This window comes from Protopterus annectens, chromosome 10.part0 (genome assembly GCF_019279795.1).
Source record: "Protopterus annectens isolate FY-2018-M chromosome 10.part0, PAN1.0, whole genome shotgun sequence".
NCBI lineage: Eukaryota > Metazoa > Chordata > Ceratodontiformes > Protopteridae > Protopterus > Protopterus annectens.
The window spans coordinates 295,527,353-295,552,912 of NC_056744.1; positions in this window are offsets into that span (position 1 = coordinate 295,527,353).

Sequence of the window (25,560 nt, forward strand, 5' to 3'; positions counted from 1 at the left end):
CTATATTTAAAAAAGTAGAGTGCAAACAGTTATGTTACAGGAGATGCACTTAGAAAGAGCTGAATATGTGAATTTGATAAAGAAAGATTTTCAGGATGGTTATTCTACAGAATACCTTGGACAAAGGAAAAGAGGAGTACTTATATTAATTGCAAGAGGAGCTCCAGTAGTGATAGAAGAGGACAGAAAAGATAATAATGGCAGTTTGTAGTGCTAAGGGGCTACTGGCAAGTAAGGAGAATTATACTGACATGCATTTATATTCCACTTAAAACTGCTATAATGGAACTTTAGAAAATTCTGGGAGAAATGATCAGTTTTCAGCAAGGAATATTAGTTATAGGTGGGAATTGGGATGTGATTTGCAACAGCAAAGATGTGTCTGGAGGGCCCAGAAGGGGAAGTATAACAATGGAGGGTAGAGTTTTGAATAAATTTATGAAAATATTTGGCATGGAAGATGTGCATTTTCATATTATTCCCCAAGATATAAAAACTGGGCTAGGATAGACAGAATTTACACTTCACAAGAACATGTGCATTTAATTGACGGTCTTGATATGCACCCAATAACAACTAAAATAAAAACACAGGGTAATGAAATAAAAATGAGACACTGGCGCAAACTGACCTATCTGTTATAAAAAGAGGAATTTAAGGACTGGGTAGTGGAGATTATTGAGGAGCTATTACAGAGGATAGAAATATCTTCTGAAAATATAGCTAGAGAGTAGGATACAATTACAGTGGAGTTTAAAAATACGGTGGACAAGAAAGGGAGCTATGATTAAGAAGTAAGTTAGTGGGACGGACACAAACAAGAAGAGGATCAAATGCAGAATGCTAAGCAGAAAATAAGGGATTACCTCGATAATATGCACATGTTTAGAAAGATTGGTGTTAAGCAACTTTTTTGATAATAACAGTAGAACACAAAAACTTTTAGTACAATGACTCAGGCAACAGAAAGTACAAAGGGCTGTTGCCAGCTTAGAGAGTCTATAACAAGGAAAGTAACAAGAAATCCTGTAGAGGTATTAGAAATATTTCAGAAATTCTGTGAAAGTCTGTATAAAGCAGAGAAATATGGAAATCAAGAAAAGATACAAATGGAAATGTTTATGGAAGAATTAAATATCCTAAGGTTAGAGTTAGATGAAGCTCAGTTACTAAAGGTTAGGATAGGAAGAGATGCAATAAAAATTGTGATGTATGACCAATCTACAGGAAAGTCCCCAGGAATAGATTGTATTTCTGTGGAAGTTTGGAAGCTAGGAGGTAAAAAACTTATAAAGACTTGGGGCAAATTTATATCTTACTATAAATGTATATGGCAACAAAGACCTTTCAAAAATAACCCATTATTTTAATCCATACATCATCAAAGAGAAATGTTCTATCACTCTATCCATACTGTATGCAGACTTTGTAAGGTAAGGTATTTGTGTATTTCATCATATTGTAAGAGGGGGGAGGGTGGTTATTTATAACCTTTCATTTCATCATCTGACAGTGGCACACCTTGAAATTCTACCATCATTATTTGCACATAAAGGAACTTTACTCTCCTAAGGAATACAGATAACATTATTTTGCCAGTTATCTGTTGTCAACCCTTTATTACAAATAGGTGCAAAGCACCATTAATGCCATTGTTATACATAATATATAAACACTATTTACTGTTTACTTTCCCCAACTAACTTCTTCTAGGCATCAAATACAACAAGCAAATGTGTTACACTTTTGCAGTCTGCTATTGGACACATTTGTATCAAACCTCAGATATGATGGTAAACAAATGTTGCCAATTACCAGATCTAAACATCATCAATCTATACATTGGCAGTCTGGAAGACATAACACATATTTCCATGAAACATTATATGCTGAGTCCATCACCTAATCTTTATTTTTCTAAATATAATTCTTCTCTCTTTCTGCCTTCACCTTATGAAAATCAGATGTCCAATTCATAGTCTGGGATTGGTCACCTAACATGGCTCCTATGACCATGATAATGTCCTGGCATTCTTAGAGGATATTGCTATAAGCAAGGGCTCTTTAATTCTTTGTGACTTCCACTATCCTTCTTTTGAAAGGAGCACCTGCAATTCTTGAATTGGGTAAACAAAGTGCCTTGGTTTAGACTGTCCTTAAGCAAACCAGGAGCATAAATATTTTTGGTTTAGTAGTATGAAATGTGGCTGCTGTCTCCTCTCTTCCCATGATCAGTCCTTCATTAGTAAAGTCGGACTATAATCTAGTTACCTTTACTCTCAGAACTTTATTCCCTATGTAACCAATACCATCATCATTACAGACTTAAAAAATTTATGTTGAAATCTCTACATTTTCTCATGTCAACTCCAGGTTGGCTGCAGTTATGCTGCCAACTGCACTTATGATTTTTATGACCATTTAGATAAATGTATTGACCTGTCAGTCCCTTCCAAAGCCAGAAGTATTTATATTTATTTTTATTTTACTTTTTTGGCTGGATTAGAACCATAAGGCTAGTTGCCTCTTTTCATGGGAGACCAGAGGTGCTATTTATGGTACTAGGGGAACTTTGGCCAGAGCATCTTTGAACTTCTGCTACACTTTTTTGAAGGTGCCATGGGATCTTTTACATCCACCTGAGCTACCACCAAATCAGGCCAGTGGGGCCTTGGTTTAATGTCTCATCTGAAGGACAAACTCACTCCAGAGTATATCATTCCCTTATGCTGCAATGCAGGGTAAGCAATTCATCTACCTAGTGTGGGAATAGAATCCACAGTCTTCTGCATCAAAGGTGAGTGTGCTTCCTGTTGGTAAATTCAAAACTAAAGCATCCTGTTAGTCTGTTGATACAAACAAACTGTATAACAGAAGGAAGAAACTCTGCCTTGTAGGGCCAGAACCCCACAGCATCAAAACTGTATTAACAACCTCATTAAGAAATTTAGGACAACTATAAAGTCCAGCAAATCATCACACAAATTAAGACCAGGAACTGAAGCAAAGGATAACTACAAGTCCTCATTCAATTATGTCAGAAAACTAAGAAATAATTCTCAATACTACTCTGAATTTTTCCACAACAGAGCCTCACATTCAAACCTAAAAGGCATTGCATAGATATTATGTGTATGTTAACACAAGCATTATTATGGGATACAACAACATCGCACAGCATGCAGGGGGATAGCGGGACACAGTGCAGACCTACCAGGGGGTTGGGCTAAAGCACAGTCATATACAATGCAATTTAGAAACATATGGAGCTATACTATATACACTTTTTCTGTTCATTTGCATCTCACAGTATGGAGTGCTGGCACTGGTACTTTACAGTCATGTAGTGGGGCAAGTATGTGTGTGTGTGTGTGTGTGTGTGTGTGTGTGTGTGTGTGTCTATGCGTGCGTGCTTGTGTGTGCACCTGCACTGGTGATAGTTCATTTCAAAAAAGCTATTACTGCATCACTAATGAGATCAATAGCTATACTTGTTACTCTAAAAGCACTTAGGGGGCAATGTAAAGAAATACTGCTCAAAGAAAAAACAAGGAAGGAGGCATGCCACCAGATCAAGGTTGAAAATTCAACACTGACATTTGAAAGTAGTTTTTCATAGAAAGACTAGTAGATGTTAAATTATGAGAGCTTTTGCCCTTAACTGATCTGATAAAGTCTAGTTAAGTGCAAAAGCACTTCTATTTAATAGCATTTATTTTCTATTTAATATTTTTTTCTTTTCAATAAAGAAGTATTGATTTCTAAGCAAGTTTTAAGTGCTTGATTACACTGAAATCTCGACTGAGCATGTCTACAATGTCCGGTTTTATTTTTCCTAATTAGAGTTTTGGCCAGCAACTTCATTGCTTGCAAAGTACCAATTTTTTTCCTGTGGTGTTCTTTTTATATAGATAGATAGACAGATAGAGATATACAATATGCATACCGTTTCCCTTGTTAGGAATACTACACATGCCATGTTAATCATAAGTTAAGTGTTTTAAGAATAATACCCATTTTTTACCCAGGTAGTCCCACTGGATGCACAGTCCCTTTTCACGTGTGTCCTGGTAGCAATGTCTGGTTAACTGACTTGCTCTAGGTCAAACAGCAAGCAAATGAGGGAATCAAATCCTGTAACACAAGAATGTTTCATCAGGTTTAAATTCACTAAAGCTTCCACGAGACAAACAGACCAGTTAAATCCTCAGCTTGACAAAAAAATATACTGACTTTGTGTTTGCACAGCCACAGAAGAAAACCTACACAAAATGAGTTAAAAGCAAATCAAGAATGACAAAAAAATCTATTACACCACACTCCAGCAAAAACATCAAAACAACCCCCAAAAATTTAGGAGTACAATAAAACAACTCCTCAACCATGGCCAAACTACCACACCATCCCCCAACAATAAAAACACATCTGAACCTATAGCCACACAATTTAACAACCACTTCATAAACTCTATACGTGACCTAGTAAATAATGATAACTCTACTCCACTAGAAATTCCTCCAGGTCCCCCGATGAATCCTGGCTCACTTACCTTCAAACTAGTAAATACCAATATCATTAGATAACTACTACATAAGCTAAAACCTACATCCCCAGCCACTGACCATCTCCCCAATGAATACCTCAAAACAGCTGCAGATACCATTGCATACCCCATCACCATCCTCATTAATCGATCCATCCTTGAAACGCACGTACCTAAACTGTGGAAAAACTCATATATTATCCCCCTACACAAAGCTGGACAGTCAACAGAGCTTTCCAATTACAGACCAATTGAAATACTTCCTCCCATAGCCAAAATTCTGGAGAAGTGTATGAACAAACAACTCCTAGACTATTTACTAAATAACAACCTCCTCTCCAAAACACAGCACTGCTTCCGACCTAAGCACAGCACTAATTAGTTTCACCAACAGTGTTAACCAACTTCGTAACAATAATCAATATGTCTCAACAATTTTCCTCAACATTTCAAAGGCATTTGACACAGTATCACACCAAAAATTACTGCTCAAATTATCCTCTCAAAATCTATACCAACCAGCCTTAACTTGGTTCCATAGCTACCTTTCTGACTGCCAGTCAGCAGTGAAATGGTCAAACACTCTCCCCCCTACTTCCTAGCAACATAGGCATGCCACAAGGGTCTATCCTTGGACCATTACTGTTCTCAGTTTTCACTAATAAACTATGTACTGCTACCAGTAAAGCTTCAATCATTCAATATGCAGATGATTCCATCCTTATTTGCTCAGCCACTTCCCTCTCCAAACTCCTGGACACAACACAAACTGCTTTTCTAGACACTGAGCAATATCTCTCTAACTACCAAATAATACTTAACCCAAATAAAACTAAGCTAATAATCTTTCCAAAAAACTCAAAGCAAGGACTTCAACTCCCCTTCACAATCTACTCCTCAAACAACACCAAAATATTACCTGTAGAACATACAAAACTACTAGGAATCATAACTGATAACTAAACTTTGACACACACTTAGCCACTACCATAAAAATGGTCCACATTAAACTAAGATGCCTTTATAGAGCCAAACCATTCCTCACCAATACCACCAAAGAAGCCATAGCCAGAACCGACTTGGTCTCTACTCTCTTGTATGCTTTGGGTCTATATTACAGTGTTGAACTTGTAAAAGTTTGAATGTTGCAATATCGAACCCAAAAGTCCAAAATTCAAAAATAGCAAAGCCACGGCACACCAATTTTTTTCCTAGAGAAAAAAATCTGTGGGACGTTTTCAGGGTTTTGCTATTTCCTCCACTGTGGTGCAGTCTTGGAGTTGGTATATTTAAGTAAGGGGATGGGGGGCACAGCCCCCCATGTTGGGGGTGTGGGGGCAAAGCCCTCACTTTAGTTTAAGTTTAAGGTTTATTTATTTTTTTGTCATGGAACAGTGATTTTTTTTCCCTGGGAAAAAAAATAGCTGTTCTGTGTTTTCATTATTATTGGGTTTCAGAGTTTACGGTTGGGTATTACTATGTTTGAACTTCTGTTAGTTCGACGTTGTGATATAGACCCGTATGCTTCACCCATATTCACAAACATTAGAAAAACAGAACTAACCAAGATAGAGGCCTGTTATAATAAAATGGCCAAATTTGCTCTAACTCTCCCTAGTAGAACATGCCACTGCACTGGCCTACAAGAATTAAACTGAATTGACTTCCCCACCTACTATACACTAACTAACTAACCAAAGCTCATTCAGACATATGCCAACCTGAAAACTGCCCAGCCCTCCAAAAACTAGTATAATTTCATAGTAGCAACAGACCTCTTATATCCTCTGAAAAACTGCTACTGCAGGTCTCAAAAGCACATAACTCTTCAGGAGAACATCTTTTCTCACACAAAATATCCAAAATTCCTCAACATATTATCAGTGCAAACAACCCAAAGAACTTCAAACTACTACTTACAGACCACTTTAGCAAAAACTGTCTCTGTTCCTGTACTACTCCAGGGTAACACTCCAGGGTAACACTATTCCCCCTATTCTCCCACACTCCTACACCCCTAGTACAGCTAAACAATACCTGCTACCCTCTATACTCTCTTTGTATATCATTGGACCCCCCACCTAAAAAAGCATGTCATTGATATCCTTGCACTGCATAGTAATAACCATTTTATTCAATTGTTTCTTAATTTAAGTTCACACTGCTACTGCCTAAATTACACTGTATGTTAAATACTTCTTAAGTCACACACAATCCATATAAGCCTGTGCTCTGATGGACTTGTAAACTAATGAACAATGTTGTAAGAACTTTTTTCCTTCTGTACTATGATGAATCTCTTTGTGAACTGATTTTGTGTGAATTTTTTAAATTATGTAGAAATTTGATCTTTATACTATGTATTTTGTGATGTATGTCAAGCTTTTCTTTTCAGGCATCTGCTGAAAATGGGTTTTCACCCAGTCAGACACTCCCAATAAACAAATGTTAAATAAATAAATAAATAAATACTGGGTAGGCAAATAGAAACCATACCCGAAGATCATCTGCCTGCACTGCTCCTTTAACCCTTTTACTTGGAGGTTGGTATAATAGTTAAAGTGTCTACCTTACAAACACAAGGTGCAGGGTTTGATTCTTACATGGGGTAACTGGTTAGGCTTAAAATGGCCCACGAGAGCAGTTAGCCCAGTACTAATCTATGAACCTATACTAGCTTCATGGTTGCAAAACCATGGAGAAAAGAGAACAATTAAAGCAAACTGAACCAGTGTGGGTGTTCTAATAGGACATGTGGGGAGCAGTCATTAGGGAGTTGCACACAGTGGACTTGAACTCAACATGTTTATACCATGCTATTTTACAGCAAACCAAGTACAGAGTATGGTACTTACCTTCACTTTTAACAGGAAAACTTAAGAGGCCCATACTGTCATCATATGTGGCCGAATTATAATCTGTTTTTGAACTTTGCACAGTTCTCATTGCAGCATTATCTGTTAGACAGTGAGTATGTATTAGCATCTTCTGTTACCTAATATTTTGTTTCTTTCCTGTGTTTAAATGTCCATAATGATTAGTGGATCATTTCTCTGCAGGTCTCCTCTGTAAATCAGTTCTAGTCAGCAATGTATAAACAAACTCTCTTTCTGAAGACAGGCTGAAACTCACTTAGTTATTTTTCAAACCAAAGAACAATTTGAACCATAGCTAGTACTTGGGAAACACGCTTGCATTTCAATTAGACCAGTTCCAACATTGCGTGTGTACAGGTGGGTAGGGTTCCTTATATACTGTAAAAGGGAAATGGAAGAAAATGATCTGAGATGAGAAACTCACAATTCAGGATGAAAGGAATAATATGGGTACAGACTCATGAAGAAAAGCATAGTATGAAGTGGTACAGAACTGTAGGAGACATCTTGAGCTACCTTTGTATGAGGAGGAAGACATCTGTAAACTAATGTGTTGGTTGTTCCAGATCTGTGTAGTAAATATAACATGCTTCAGTGCTACATGTATGAGCTTTGACAATTTCTTCCAAAAAGAGGAAAATACCCACAAAAAGTTACTGTAACACTTATGATTGCTATTTCCAGATATCAGGTGTATCATGGTATGCTTACCTGTCACTGGGCATACTCTTATTTCCATATAACAGGTGTATGGTAAGCAGACCTCTCCCTGGACATACTGTTGTTATCAGATATCATATGGTAAGTGCATCTGTCCCCAGACATGCTGCTGTTACCAGATATCAGTTGTATGGTACGCATAACTGTCACTGGACATGCTACTACTATCAAATATCAGGGCTTCATACATGCAATTGTCATTGGACATACTAATAATACCACATATAGGGTGTATGGCAGGCATAGCTCTCTCTGGACATCATATGGTAAGTGTACTGTCCCCAGACATGCTGCTGTTACCAGATATCAGTTGAATGTAAACCACACCTGTCAATGGTCCTTGTATTACCAGTATATGGTAAGTGCACCTGTCGCTGGGTTTCCTTCTAATACCAGTATATGGTAAGTATACTGTCCACAGACATGCTGCTCTCACCAGATATCAGGTGTATGGTAAACGCATCTGTCACTGGACATACTATTACTACCAGATATCAGTTGTATGGTAAACGCACTTGTCATCAGACGTGTTACTATTCCCAGACATCAGATGTATCATAAGCACACCTATCCCCTGATGTGCTACAATTACTAAATATCAGTTGTATAATAAGCCCATCATTGGACATGTTACTATTACCAGATATCAAGTTGTATCATAAGTGAACCTAAATGTCAGGTGTATTATATGTGCACCTGCTCCTGGAGATACTATTATTACCAGACATCAGTTTTATGGTAAAGACACCTGTCACTGGGCATGCTACTTTACCAGATATCAGTTGCATGGTGAGAGCATCTGTCACTGGACATGCTACTGTTACCAGATAGTTGTATGGCAAAGGCACCTGTTACTGGACATGCTGCTATTACCAGATATCAGTTGCATGGTGAAAGCACCTGTCACTGGACATACTACTGTTACCAGATATAATCTGTATGGTAATTACACATGCCAATGGACATGCAACTGTTACCAGATATCAGTTGCATTGTGAGAACACCTGTCACTGGACATACTACTGTTACCAGATATAATCTGTATGGTAATTACACATGTCAATGACATGCTACTGTTACCAGATATCAGTTGCATGGCAAGAGCATGCATCATTGGACATGCTACTGTTACCAGATATGGGTTGTATGGCAAAGGCACCTGTTACTGGGCATACTGCTATTACCAGGTATCAGTTGCATGGCAAGAGCACCTGTCACTGGGCATGCTACTGTTGCCAGATATCAGTTGCATGGCGAGAGTACCCGTCACTGGACATTCTACTGTTATCAGATATCAGTTGTATGGCAAAGGCACCTGTTACTGGACATGCTGCTATTACCAGATAGTTGCATGGAAAGAGCACCTGTCACTGGAGATTCTACTGTTACCAGACATAATCTGTATAGTAATTACACCTTTCATTGGTCATGCTCTGTCAGTCCCTTTTTATGTTCAATTGACACAGTTCTAGTCATAAACAAGAGCACTGATAAAAAATAAAAAACTTGAGCTCTGTTGTCTTCTCAGATAGGATTCCCCACTGAGATGTATCGCTGTTTGTTAGCCCAGCCTAGTGGCCAGGTTTACAAACTTGTTATGCTACTGACAACTACTTTATGCTACCTGCACTTCCTTTGGCCATTTCTTTTACTATTTATACTACAGTTCTTTATGTGGATTAAGATTTCTTTCACTCATTAATTGATTAACTTAAGACTTGGCTACAGTAACTTTGGCTGAGTCCTTTGCGACTGTGTGTGTTGATCTTTTAGCAACCAAGGGTTTTAGCAGCAAGTATTCCCATTTAGCAACCAAGGGTTTTAGCAGCAAGTATTCCCATCCTTCCGTCTATTTATTTATGACATCACTAAACCATTTGAAACAAATCTTATTTAAGGGTCACCACATTAAGAAATGACAAACAAATTACAGCAAACTGTTTCAAAGAATACAGAAAACACTCAAGCAAGATAGGTAGACTGCATACAATAGATCAACAGTAAAACAGCCGAACAGGATTGACAATTGAAAATGAATACAATGGCTTGAGTTATTCTTGGATTGTAAAGAAAGGTGTCTCCTTTACGTCACCTGGCTATGTTTGCGGCAACAGACCTGCCTTCAGTGTGGCCAATTCTGATTAGTCTGTCCCAGTGTGAAAAGCTGATCAATTCAGAATTTCTAAACTTAGCTGAGGTACATGCTCTGCTTTCTTTATCAGTGTGCATGAGAAACACAGTAATCTGACTCATACATTATCTGTGATTTTGTTTACACTGCTGGAACGCTATTCAAGCCACTTTCCACAAACATGTCAATCACTGTTCCATAACATGTGGTTCAGGGATTAATCAAGGCCACCCTTGTTCAAATTCTTAAAACTCCTGTTTATTTTATTTTGCCTGAATTGTAGTTATGGTGTCACTTTCAGAATATACTTTTTTTAATTTAAGAAATGATTTTTCATGTGTTGAGGAAACAGATTGGAGAAATTAATTGAAGGCTGATAGACATTTCCCTTTTGTTGCTAGACAGCTCAGCAGTGGTTTTGTGTCAGGAAGATGGTACTCCAGTGTCAGTTTTCCTGACCACAATAATTCCTGATCGGATATATAATAAAAATTATTATTTAATGGCCAGCTTCCCACATTATATCTGGTAATGAGAAATGAGTTTCACTAACCAAATATGTTTGCCACATAATAATAATGGTAGGGACAGATAAAGAAATAGAAAATGTTTTACAGTTTTACTTTGCCAAAACAAAACAATAACATGACAGCTTGTCTTATTTTCTGCAGGATCCAAAATTTTCTCATTTTAATAGGTGACAGACTGAAGTACGGAGTAGATAAGTCATATTTCGTAATAAACACCTAAACGACATACTGTAGCTCTGAAGTATACTAATTCCTTATTCCTCTGTAAGTGGGTAAGTAAGCAATGTAGAATATTAAAAAGAGTGCAAGATTTAACCCATTCTTCTGTCAGAATGCATTTACATGCTTCAAGATGAGAAAACAGCACTTATTTTTTAAACATTGGCACTATTTCAAGAACTGGTTATTAAGTATTTCAAAAAGTGTAATTATTTATTTTATTATTTAAACATTTTACCAGTATGCATGCGGTACAGGGTTCTGGACTCATTTCTATGTGCATTTTATGACATAAATAATACAGGATATGCAAGAAAAACAGCAAAAAAGAAGTGCAGTTTGGAGAACAAAATTAGTAAGACCATTATAATTTGTAAAATGTAGGCTGTGTCCGAAGGCGGACATATCATGCAGAATGTCTTAAAGCAAAAGACAAAAGAATGGTCCAGATGGCATAACAACCATAAAGAAACAAAGTAACCAGATTGGTTAGAAAGTAACCTCACCTGAATGTCGTTACTGAATCTTCAATCTTACTAGGATAAAGGAATAAGAGGTACATCTGCTTTGCAGTTATAATGGTAGTGCATGTATGTTGCAGACTTATGACTAGTGAAGACTGCAAAAACATACAATATTACAAAAAAGTGCACTAAAATGGGAAAAGGTTGGGATCTGAAACCATCTATCAACGTATATGTGTTAGAAATAAGTCTATAACTACCTGTAACATGGTATTCTATAGGAATATGGTAACAGCTTCAAATGAAAAGGTGTGCTGTGAAATAATTTATGTAGACCTAGAACTAGGTATTAATGTAATCTTAATAAGGTGGATAGTTGCATGGCTTGCGAATAGGGTATGGCAAGTAACGTGCAACAACTGGACAGGTGAAATTCTAGATTATTGCCAGGGTGTCCTGCAGGGTCCTGTCCTGGGCCCATATTTACTCGGGTTATACTTTTAATTTATCTTTTTCATCTGAGATGTTCTATAGCCATAGCTCTCAACCTCTTAGTATGAACAGTTTGTACAAAGCCAAAAATAATGAGGGGGCAAAGGCACAAAATATGGATATATTTTAAATATAGCTCTTATAAATCTAGAAAGTTCATAGAATAACAGGTTTAGCATTAGCATGAATTTTCTAAAGGATATAAAGTCAGGAACTCAAATATATGCCATTATTTAGTGAATTCAGTCCTCAATGAATTAGCTAGAAAAATGCATATTTTATGAGGAACTGACCAAAAATATGAGGCAAAAATCTGGACATTCTGTGAAAATCCAGACAGTTGAGAGAGATGTCTGCAGTTTATTTGCAGATGATTTGAACATGGTAAAACTGATTACATATGTGAAAGCTAGGACATGTCTGCAGAAGAACTTGACTGAACTGATCGTCTAGACTGGCATACAAAAATAATATGCTAATAAACACATCAAAGCTAAATGAGATATGGGGACAGAGTGAAGGGTTAATTTTAATACAGAACATGATTGAAACTGTGGATTCATTTAAGGACATGTGCATATGGATAGATCCAGCTTTGAGTTTTTCTGATCATATCAACCAATTAGCTAATGACAATTATAAAACTATAGGCTGTATAAATAGATTTATAAAATCTAGGGAATTAGAAATGATTAAATCATTGTTTGTAAGTTACATTAGATCCAAACTACAGTGTGGAATAATGATACGGAAATGTTGTAAGAAAACTGGCATAAGTAAATTGGAAAGAGTACAGTGGAAATACACTAAGGGAATCCATAGATGTGATAGTGTAAGAAGATACCTTATACAGGTATACAGGGCCTTTAGAGACAACTACCTCTGGAAGTGCCTGGGGTTATCAAAGAGTAGTTGAGAATCATCAGGCAACTTATGCTTTTATTTATTTACCATTTGTTAACCTGGTAGATGAACTGGTCCAAAGACCCTTTTCAGTCACGAACATATCCAGAGAGGCCAGAGAATACAACTAAAAATACAACGGAATGTAGAACTATTCACACAAAAAACATCAGCAGTAACATAGTTGCTTGTGCAGCACAGTATTGCATTTTCATTTAAGAACATATAATTCTGAGTTTCAGACAGGTACAGTTAATTACTGACAGAGTAAATCAGCTTACAGTTAAATTCTAAAGAAGCATTTTAATAAATATATGAGATGACATAGTTTTAAGCAGTAGATGGAATACAGCATTGTTCCTTGCCTTATAGGTGCCTTCTAACACACATCTCTGATACACTTACAGGCATGTTGTTTTATCAGATAGTTTTTTAGTTGTAGTTTGAAGCTAATGAGATTGTTAATTTGTTAATTCTGGGAGTTTGTTCCAATTGGAGGGTACATTTTTAGAGATTTTCTTTTCATTGGTGGTTAATTTGTAAGGGGCTCTGGCTAACTGACTGCCACGTGTATTGTTAAGAGAATAATTACAATCCCTATTAAAGAGTATTATATAGGAATGAGAGATGTACTAACTGGTTCTCTGACAGAGTAGACGAAGCCTGCAATAGACTACTAAATTTATCAAAGCAAGCACAAGTTCAGATATTTATTTTAAGAATGACTTGGAGGTTTATTATAAGATGACTGTTTTGGTTTATTAGCAAGCTAGAAGGGCATTACTGCTCATGCCTGAAATATTTTATGTATGTATGCATGGATGGATGTATGGATTATACCGTAGTAATCTTGTTATGAAGATCTTTCCATAGAAACTGGATGAAATCATGGGGGTCTACATATGCGTGAAGACCTGATCCTGATCACCCAAGGAAAACATGGAAATACTTTTCCATTTGGTGCTACCTTCAGGGATAATAATCAAATGTTTCCAAGCACATGAACTCCATGCTACAAGGGAAACAAACATTAAAATCTTGCACTGTGGAGCAACGTGGTTATTACAGCCATATGAAACATGGGAACAGCATGGAAAGAAACCTCAGAATGCAGGACATGAACATGTCCCAGGGGTATAGTTTGGAATGTTAACTACCCACATCCTAAAAGCATATGAACCAAATCCTAGATGTTAAAAAAAATGAAACAGCATAAGCAACATCAGATGTGGTGACAGTCACAGGAGCCTAATGAAAGGATGACCAATAGTTTCTGTCTACATATTCTAGTACATCTGGAAAAAATAACAGTACAAAGGATTACTCCAGATAAAATCAGCAGATCTAGGAGACTCTCTCTCTCTCTGATACCCTTCCTGTGGGAGGAATAAAGATGCCTTTTGGAGGTTTCAAGCAGTTTATTCAGTTAAGTAGGTAGATGGACAAGTGTTCTTGTTCTAATACATTACATTCAATAGGTCAGTTATTTAAAGGCAGTCACAGGCAGTGGTGGGGTGGGGGTGGGTGCTCCAGGGGAGCTAATTAGAGGAAAATCTGGGAGCTAGAAAAACAAGGAGTCAATCCCAAAGGTTAGAGGTTAGTCCCTTATTTGAATATTCCTGAAAAACCTGTGAGGGTTTACCAACTCAGCAGCCTGTGGAACCTCATTCTTGGTTAAAAGGTTTCATTTTTAACACAGAAATCATGACAAGTCACCATGAGTTACCACTATAGAACTATATTTAAGATAACACTTTTGCCTGAGCTTCATCAGGTGCATCTAATAGACTGTTTACAGCTTGATCATTGACAATGCCTGCTTTTACAAGGGTATCACCAGACTTTATTAGCCTGTTGTGTAACACGTAATATGAGAGGCCATTTCTGCCTGTGAGAGGCGCATATTCCTTACAGATAATTATGAAAGCTTTATTACAGAATTTTTTCCACTCTGACTTAAAACCTTATTAATGCTTGTATCACATGTAATATGAGAGGCTGTGCCCACTTTTACGTGGCTGACATCTCCTGAAATACACTATGAATGACTAATCTTCATTGTATAGCAAAAATGTTTACAGCGCTTGCTTATAAGAGGATCATATACCTGATTAACGTGACTAGTCCCCATTCTTCATACTGATGAAGACAGACTTTTTATATGCAGGGAGGCAGTCACTTAGAGCTACTCTCAGTAACTCCCATTTTTGAACAATACATGCATCCAGAGAAATAGCTTACAGTGGAAACAAGTCATGGTGCTCATTTTTACAGGGCTCATGGATGTGCACAATTAGGAGGAAATGGGATAACAATCTTCATTGAACTGTAAATTACAGAAATGTTGTTAAATGCAGGCGATGTGGTTAGACTATCTGTACCTGGCTGGTGTGGGGTTGCTACAGTGAGAGGAAAAATGCTCATCTCAGAGCGTGGTTCTGTGGTGCTCCAGTCTGAGGTCATCACTATCAAGCTTCTTCCTGAGTCTACCAGTTAGTGAAGGCTCTTCTGCTCAGATTCTTCCTCTATTCATGTTCCAGGTGGTGAAGTCAGTGCAAAAGAGGGGTAGATAGCACTGTGCCTGGCTAGATAAAGAGCTGAAGACTGAGATGGATCAGGTGGAAGGGCAGTTAACCAATCTTCTGAGAGAGAGGCTGGTACCAATGGGGCTTGGGGTGGGGTTAGATGATGTAAGAGGGTGATGTAATTGGTATGGGTGTGGGCTGTCAATCAAACATGATGCTAGTGTTTGGTCCCCTTTTCTTACTTTTAAAAACAAAAGGAAAGCCCAAGTTCCAAATGAGTAGTAGAAAACATGTTCAAATAACTGAAAGTTGCTGTTTAGGTTTGTACGCATCGTGAGGTAAAATGTATTTTCAAACTCAAGACAGTTAGTATTTAAATTTGTAAACATCTTGAGATCACAAAAAATAAATAAAAATAAAATAAACAGAGTGGCTTGTTTCTCATGTTACTAGTTCACCAGATAAACCATACCAAGGTAGATGCAGTAATTTACAAATCTAATTACTTGATTGCCTTTTTCATAATAGTAGCAGCAATTAAAGTTAATTAACAGTTTATGTCCAAATCCTGGGTTAAACAGTACAGATGTTTTAGCTATATGATTTCTAGTTTGGTTTCCTGAGTGCAGGTACACTTTTAATGGAAATGCTTGAGTTTAGACCAGGGTGGTGGTGGGTATCCAGCCTGATCTTCCAACTTAACTCCATTTTTTTAAGGATGGCATTTTTGTTTCCTTCAAGTGGACCCATATCGAGCTTATCCAGCATGTGATGTAGAAACCTCCAAGGTCTGGGAAATCATGGCAGTGCTTTGCTAGTTGTTTTTTGAGGATCTAGAGACTGATGCCAGACAGGTGTTCTGTTACCCTGACTTTAAATTTGCTCACAGCTTTCTCTACATATAACATTATTTGTTAAAAATTAAAATAAAAACCTTTTAACAAATAATGAGGTTTCAAAGGCTGCTGATTTGGAAAACCCTTATATTCGATCATAAAACAAGACATTTTAGTGTAATTAAATTAAGGATTACAAACTGTAAGATTTATAACTACAATATGAAGGGTCTGTATGATCTGGAGTTCTAAGGTACTTCATTTCTGTTGATGTGAAATAATTGTTGTTATACTGTTATAAATAAATGAAAATTTTCTGAGGCTTTTTGTGTTGATTCCTTTAGTTGGCTTGCTGCTGATTTGGATTTCTCTCTGAATTTGCAGCATATATCATTATTTTATACTTCTGTTAAGCAAACTTTATTATCATCTTTAGTTTTATGAACTTAATTAGCAACTGATTCTTCCTGATGAAAAAAAGGATTGCAAATTCCAAAGGGACAGGCAGACACGTATAAAACATGCACACATGCACGCTCTCACACACACACACACACACACACACACACACACACACACACACACACACACACACACTTACATGTACACAAACTTACATGCAGTAATAAAATTAATTGCTCCTCTGTAGCAGTAATAGTGGCCAACCATTTGCTGCTGTGTCATAATGCTGCAGTGCCATTTGCTGTCACAGTATCATGCATTGTACATTTTAAAATATTCAGTCTGCCAAATACTAAATAATAAATATCAGATCACTAGTGCATGTTTTGTTAGTAATGCTGACTTACTTGTTTTGTCATTGTGAAGAAGTTACACCTTTTTCATGTTAAATAATTTGACTGCATACAGTAGCAGCATTGCTCACACTACATTTGGATTCCTAAACTGTATGATGCCATCCATTTATGCTGGTGAGTTTGCATTTGCACAGCCTTATCATATTGTAGGGTGTTATTCAACATATATACTGCAGAAGATAAGTAGAAGGCAGCACTTAAGGCTCATAGGAGGCTCTATGACCCCCAACACGTAAACAATTAAGAAAAAATATACTGTTCTTAGGCAATTCCTAAGTTATACTGCAGCTTTTTGCCCTGTACCACTCAAATAAAGGATTCTTTGGCCCAGTGATTAACCAGGATAAGCAAATAAATAAATCAATAGTCAATAAATTACTGCACATCTACACATATGCCAGCTTTTTACTGTGCCATGCCACTGCAAATAACATGTATGAGTACTTATCTGTTTTTTTCAGAAAAGTTAATTTCCTAGTATGTTTGTTATTTTTTCCAAATAAGACAAATTCTATCTACCTATGTACCTACTCTGGAGGGATATTTCTTTGTAGTAATTAGTTACTAAATAATGCACGGTTCATTTTAGGTGTTATTGGATTATAAAATACTTTATATTATAAAGAACTAAACATGATGGCATCATCATTGCTGTCAAATGATGCAGTATTTCTAAACGTTGATATGATGCCAATGTGCCAAATACTTTGCAGAATGTTAATGGCAGCATGATTGTGAGAGGACTGCACAGTGTATTCAGAGAATCCTATTACTGCTTCTTATATGAAGTCTGCTATAATCACTGTAGTACTGGTAAGTCATTGCATAGTATTCTAACCTTTATTTTTGGATGCAAAGTGTGGTGGGCACAGCTCCTTACAAAACAGTTTGTTTCCCATAGACATAATGCTAGCCATAGATTACCAGCAGACAATCAGACAGACTAGAACAGGAAAGTCAAAAATGTCACATTTGTTTTAGTGATCCACATGAAGGGAGTATTTAACTGGATACTTCAGCAGACACTAGCTTATAGTGTGGCTATAGGTGTGTATGTTATAATACAGGCAGTAAGCATGGATATCATGGCAAGTTGGCACCTCTTTCCAGATTAGTGACTTTGTGTTGTCCCCAGTGAATACTGGGATAGACTCTGACTTTTATATATTTGTTTATTAACTTTGATAACTGTGTAGGTAGACTGGTCAAAAAACCCTTTCCATCCATGAACAGACCTGAATGGCAAGCTAACAATAATGAGGCCTGAAACTTCCCCCATGCAGGTGAACTGGACTGACTGAATAAGTGTAAAATGAGTAAATGAATAGTGTAAGATGACTCTGGCTTAGTTGTACATTTATATGTTTTCTAGTAGAATACCTAGATACAACTGCCAAGTCACCTATGTCCCAGCAGCCACCTTGGCATAGTTTAATAATATGGTATTATCTCTATCTAGACAATGCATTAGCTGTTGTTATCCACTTTCAAGTCGTATTTCTTTTCTATTTTCTTTTTTTTTAACTTTTACCTGCACCTCTGACCTCCTTTGGTGTTTTTCACACATGCACAATTCAATTCTTTGAAGCACAGATGCAAAAATAATCATAGTGACAAGTGGGTTCTCCTTCTATAGGGCAGTTGTCTTTTTCAGCACTATGAGTGTAGATTTGTTGTTTTGCAGAAGATAATAGTCCAGGAAGGAGACATTATAAAGGCCAGGGAAAGGATTTTTTGTTTGTTTGTTTGGTTTAATTCATGAAAAAACAAACAAGGATGGGAAGACCTGCCCTAACCCAGAACTGCTACATGTGTAATGAAATTGTGCATCCCCTCATGCTCCCATGTACATGACCCTTCTCATTCTTGGTATACATGTTGCTACAAATATAGTGCTGGTGAAGTAACATGCTTGTTTTTTGTTGAACAGAATATACCTGGTACAGATGAGACATGTATGGCAGAACTTACATAGATGCAATTTCAAGACGTAGTATGTCACTCAGTGAAGGGCAAAAGAATCACTGATCAGTCCCTACATTATATTAAAATGTGTATCCCTCACCACTAGTCACTTTATTATGGACTGTTTTTATTAAAAACATTTATTTGGGACTACATGACTGAAAGGAACATCTAATCTCCTCCTCTCAACCTCTTAGTGCAAGTTATCCGGACAAAGACTAAAATGATGGAGGTACAAAGGCCCAAAAATAGGAACAGATTTTAAATATTGCTCTTAGAAATTTAGAAAGTTGTTAGAATAACAGGATTTTTGTTAGTGTTCATTTTATAAAGAATATGAATTCTGAAACTCAAATGTATGTCATTATTTAGTGACTTCAATCTTCAGTGATTTGCCGGAGAACCACACATTTTATGAGAAGCAGATGAAAAGTACAAGTCAAAAATCTGGACATTCTGCAAAAATCTGGAGAACTGCGAGTTATGTCTTTTTCTATCATAAAATACTCAGATGTATTGTAACTTTTTACAGTTACTCATAATAAAGTGAGGGTGCAGGGGGTCTTGAGGAATGTGACAGAATTCTTTAAAGAAAAAAAAGGAATGTTTCATATTGTCAACTACATCTCAGCTGCTTTACTTTAGGCATAAAATTATGATTTTGCAATCAGAGTTATCTATGCTCCTCCTAACTGCACTGGTTTTATTCATAAATTAGACCTATTTAACAGTATTAACATCATAAAGTAACTGAAGAGAGTGCATTCAAAGACTCCCTACTTTTAGCTAGATGTGGTCTACTATGTGAAGTCATTTTCTGAAAATAAGAAAGTGCTGCTATTTCTGAGCCCATGCTATGATTTTTAAAGGACTTTGCTATAATGTTTAATCCTCAGAGATTGAAAGGTTTGGTTAGCTGGCCCTGACCAGGGGCACAGTCCTCAGTGGGTGCATCATATTCACCGCTGCATTTCATCCCATTATGGTCTGACTAACAAAGCTGCTTCTCCATGTCATAAGAGCTGAAGGCAGAGCTGCCACATAATATGGCATCTGGCAATGAGGAGCGTGTGTTGGCAGTGAGTTTTATAGGTTCATAGGTGTTTACTAGGCTAACAACCAAAAGGGCCTTTTTAAGCCTAGCCATGCACCCCAAATCTCTGACAAATTCTGTTACTCTTGGTAAGTGTAAGCAGGGGTTTGGGAGATGAAACATTAACAAGCAGGGGCCTGGGAGAAGAACCATTTACAGGCTGCCTGTGTCTGTTAGAGACCTAGGTGCAAAACCAGGAATGAATGTCCTGTTCCTCATCCAACTTTTCAAGTTACACTTGAATTGGGTTAGGGAGGAACTCTATTTCACATGGATGAGGAGTCTGTTCCAGAGAAGGGGGTAGTTTCTGGCATACATACCTCTCTCTCCAGCAGGTCCTATTTATATCACAGGCAAGGTTTTTAAGTCTTTAGAACAGATAATTCTGGTGCTGTTTGTTTTGTGGATATGCAAGAGGTCCATCAGAGTGGGGTCTGACAATGCCTTGTATGCCAGGCATAGATCTCCCCTCAGCAGCCTGTAGGAGACAGAATACAGGGATAGGGCTATGAGGTGGTCTGCATTTTGTTACAGTAACAAAAGATAAATATGTCTTTTCATTTTTCACCTAAAGTCTAATTCATCACTAGTTAACAAGTCACTCCATTTTTGTAGATCACAGTTTCTGTCACATTGTTTAACAAGAAGGCAGTGATATGTTCATCAGATGATATTGTGATAAATTTGATTTTATTCTCTACTGGCACTAAACTTCCATAACAGAAGTACTAGTGTTTAGTATGCACAAATACAGCACTTGGTATGGCCTCCGGCATAGCATATATCTTCCTCATCACCACTATTCACTCTAATTTGCAGCCTGAAACTGATACAGATACAGGGAAGGGTCAGATGTATAAGCTCTGTATCACTGACTGATCCTGAAGCTCTAGAAAAAAGACTGCATGGCCCTTTAAAGATAGAAGGCTGAAGACTTGAGGAGGTATGTGGTATCTTAATGATAATCTAGATCTACAGCTACTTGTTTCCTACAAAAAAAAAGGCAAGAAGGAAATTAAGAAAGAAAAATTGCAAAATAATAAGTATTCTAAGAAAACTAACTTTCCTGTAAATGTTACAAAAAACTGGTACTATATCTGAAAGAAATCACCTTCATATGGTATAAAACAACAGATGCAACTAAAATTCAGTAAAACTGAGGAAGCATTCAGAAGCAGCAAGTTACAAAAAATTGAAAGAGTGGCAATATGCAAGGAGAGAGGGAGCAATTCAGTAACACGCATAGCTCAATGGTGCAATCGTGAAAAATATTGCTGCCAGGTTCTTATGTAAATGACTGTATAATGATATGCAAATGAGACATAATTAGTAATAAGTGCAATGATAAATGCAGATGAGGCAAGGCAACATGGCGGAGCAATTCAAAAACATATAAATATTTTTTAGGTCACCTGGCTGTCCACTGCCTGTCAGTCATCAACATCCCATTTTCCAACTGACCCATTTATTCCACATGGATGGGGAGAAGATTGACTGGGAGGATCATTCAGATAGCCATCGGAATGGCTTGTGATTTTTTTCTTTTAAGCCCTAACAACCTCGTACAGATTCACTGAAGCACTGAAAAGGGTATGTGTAATGGGCTGAATGCAAAGGACGTGCCATCACTTCTGCAAGAAGCATTCCCTTCAAACAGCCCTGTCCCTCTTCCTGAAGCACAAGACGTGGCTTTTACGGTCCCCACCAGGGAAACATACCTAATCAATGTGCTCCTGAGTATACAGAACCATCTTTACTCTCTGAGAGAGGAAAGTGGGCCTTGCACCTGCACTCCTCCATCTCCCTGCCTGGTCTTCACGTTCCAGGGCCATTACTGGACCCCTAGTCACCTGGATCACAGTCAGTGCTTCATTCCTTGGAGCCATGTATATCTGTGGCTGACATACCATGACCTCCATGATGTAGACATAGTCAACTGCTATACACAAACCATACATGAGCTAGTATACATGTGCCATGCTCACATGGAATACAGGGGATTCCTGCCCCAGGACACTAAGGTCTGTGTAGCATTAACCAGTTTTGTTACAGGGACTTTCCAGCAGCCATAAACAGACATAGTATGAGTTTCACAGGCATCCAATTCATGAATCCTACATCAGCTCCTTGATTTCATGCTGCAGCACAAGGAGGAAAATATGCGGTTCCCGTGTACCTCAAAAGGGAGAAATACCACTCTGTGGGCCTTCTGTGATATATTCATTCCAATACACTGTGGCACTTTTCAAGAGGTGACATCTGGTCCACAATTATGGGCCAAATTAGAGACAACAAAGAATAAAATTGGTGCATATAAATCATTATACAAGCTATTCATTTTACTGATGAGATTGTTCACACTTTGTTTCAGATATTACCTACTCACTTAAATACAGAGGGATGGGCAGGGCACAATTGTCATCATCTGCAGTGGTGGGGCACAGGGGTAGGTATCAGAAATGTCTGTAAATGTGAAAAGGGAGGATGGAGTCTGGTAAGCTGTGTAGTGAGGGGGTAGTGTTACCTTAGGGGGACCGGTGGCCAGATGTAGAAAACAGTTATACAATAATGATGCATAGTGACTTAGCAGCAACAGATGGTAGAACATTGCACAGGCATGCATGTGGCAAGGGTGGCAGGGCCACAGGTGGGCATGTGGTAAAGTGTGCAAAACCTTGCCTACAGGCTGTCCCCCAAGTGTAATAATAGTGCCATTGCTTCTTGCATGCAAAGATGATGTTGAACTGCAGGACTATGACTGCCTCTCCATGTGATTATGAGGACTGCCATGTGGGTGACATCCATAAGTGTGTCTCTGCAAACTGCAACCAGTAGGCGGTGGAGATTAAGTGCCACTACTTGAAGCAGCTGTACCAGCCTTGTGTGATTTACTGACAGTGGAGACTAAGGAAAGCTGCACATGAGTTTGGTGACAGCCATAGCAGGCAGCACTGTGGTACCTCACAGTGCCCACGATAGCAATAGAGAGACCCTCCAAAGCCCTAATAAGCTGTGAGTGATTCCTGTACATATACTCCATTGTCATTTACAGGTGTTGCTTCCCTCACATAAGTCATCACATGCACCATGTAGTATACAAATCGTCTGCATCATAACATTGCTGGCATCCATTTGTGTCTGTTTCATGGACCTGCATGTGCATCGATTTATACACAGGGTGATGCCTGTGTCACGCACTGTTCACGAGTCACAGAGCCATCTTCCAATAGTATGCTGCTACTTGTGCTGTCCTCATGTCCTGCTAGTGGCACCAATGGACACAGCTGCTGCAGCAGCATGGGATGTCTGTGTGGCTTGTAGCAGGCTGCCACAATGGCCTGTTTTTCTACAGACCATGTGGATGGCTCTGTGGGCTTCTAAGCTACTGTCACTGTGTCAACAGATGAGAGTAGAGTGTAGTAGCGCACTTTCTTCCATAATCATTAGTGGTAGTCATGCTGTGCTGTTTAACTGTGCCACAGTTAGGCTTTCATCATCATCGGCCACTGGTGCCACTGGTGCATGTCCTCTTTGGCTACAGATGACCCTACAACTGTTGCACCTGTGAAGGGAGACAGAGAAGCACTAGTGAGTATTGTAGAACATACTGTATATAGCTATCTGTCATCCTATTGACACAAAATTGTTACACATAATCTATAGTAAACAGTCTGACCACATACATACCTTGTGACATATGCTGTACTCCTGGCATCACAGACATATTTGTGTGATAATGAGGCATATGGAGTGGATGAATTCCTTAGACACTTGACAATGCTTCACCCTCTGTCAGTGTTACTAGCATATGGTATTACCAACCTGGTTTGTCCTTAACAGAGACACACAGTGTCCCCACCCAGGGGCAGCTTGTGCTATAGGACTGCAGGACTGCAGCCCCCCATCTGTAGAAAAAGGAAGAAATGAAGATTAAAAAAAAAATTGTGAGTCCCAGAACTCCACGCATGCATGCATGGAGTTCCTGGTACTCACAGAACTACAGCCTGCTGTATTAGGCAGTCCGTATAGAAGAGAAAGGCATCTCTGCTCTGCAGCCCAGACATCTGTGCGGTGACGACTGCACAGAATGGAAGAACACCGGACTGCATCACCCGCAGGCTGGAACCTCCAGCCTGCTCTCACGGGTCAGGAGAACGGAAACCAGCTGTTAGCTTGTGTGTGGGCTAACGAGAATGGAAACCAGCCATTAGCTACTGCCGAGGAGGATTCCAGGCTAAGGAGATGATTCCGGACTGCTACCGAGGAGGATTCAGGTAGTGTGTGTGTGATAAAACAGTACTAGTGATTTGGAGCATTCTAATACCAGGTTCCATTAGTAAAAACACATCTCTTCTTGCTAAATATATTATCAGAAGAAAGTAGCATTCTAGCTATTGCTTCTGTTTTACATCTGTCACAAAAAAAGCTTTTTAAAGCATAGTTACAAAAGTAAATACAACTGTTGGTTTGAAGAGATTTGATGTGACTTAAGGGAAGAACCAGTAATACCCTAACCTTGTTAAGAAAACATGAAAGAATATAAAGGTTGCAGAAATTTGAAGGAGGGTGTATAGATTCCATGTCATAGATCTAGAGGCAAAAACTTGCAGAAAACAACCGGACTGTGAGCCTGTTCTCAGTGACAGAGAAATACAAGTAGTCAATTCTATAAAAAAAAAATATTTAGCATTATGAGACCACTGGGGGGAAAAGACCCAATTTGTGATGAATTCAGAAAGGGACAGACTTGTCAATCAAATTTAAAGGAATCTTTTTAATGGATGATCTCAGCAATAGAAAAGAAAGAGGCAATGAAGCATTTGTTTAATTTTAGCCAAGCTTCAGCAACATTGTCCTTCTGGACAGTAAATACACTAAACATTGCCTTGATAACAAAGATAGAGAAGACCTGTTTAGTTCAGGATTGTATCTAGTCATCAGTAATACTATTATAAGTAATATCATAATGAGCCTGAAAGAAAAAAAAGGTTTTCTCTGCTGATGACAGTTATATAAGATATAAAGCAAAATTCACACATCTGGATCGTACGCGACAAAATAATAAGGGGATGAGCAAGGGAGGCAGAATGTTTAGATATGCAGCGCCATAACATTAGTGGAAAGTAATTTACCTGGGAAGCAAAAACCCTGGAGAATAATGTTCCCCTACATGAAAAATTGTAGTAGCAATAATAATAATTACAATAAACATAATAATAATAATAACAACAATAAGGAGTTTGGGTGAACATATCAAATGCCTGAAAATATGCCAATAATCTAAGAAAGCAGTAAGTAGGGCAACATAATGCCAGGAGGTAAAGGAACAGCAAACACCAGAAAAGAAGAAGCAAAAGCAACAGCAGTGATTCCACTGTTCGGGGAGCTGACAATACCCTTGTCAAACTGATATGTATAGGTAGCACTGGAGGTCTGTCTTCAGGA